Here is a 345-nt window from a genome sequence, read left to right as displayed (position 1 = left end):
GTATAAATGTGGTCTTACTTCTTACATCATATGCTAATTCACTATAAATTTTTGGTCCATAGAACTTAACATTCGTCTGTGACTGAGAGGAGGACGCGGAAGGTACTATGACGGTATTGTTGTTTCTTGTGGGGTATCTTCTATTTATTTGGTTAAGGAAGAAGAGGTGTATAGCTAACCCCTTTAGACATTTAAAGATACAATTTGAACATGAGAATATATTGATATCATGAAGTTTTGTAGACTATACTTATAGAGAAACCCATTCGTGTGCTCCCTCTTACATAAGGCAGCGATGATGCTGATTGCACGCTTCTGCACCGCCTCGAAGGGTCGTGGGGTTTC

This window comes from Penaeus monodon, chromosome 23 (genome assembly GCF_015228065.2).
Source record: "Penaeus monodon isolate SGIC_2016 chromosome 23, NSTDA_Pmon_1, whole genome shotgun sequence".
Classification (NCBI taxonomy): Eukaryota; Metazoa; Arthropoda; class Malacostraca; order Decapoda; family Penaeidae; genus Penaeus; species Penaeus monodon.
The sequence above is the reverse complement of the archived record's forward strand: the minus strand, read 5'-3'. Positions refer to the sequence as shown.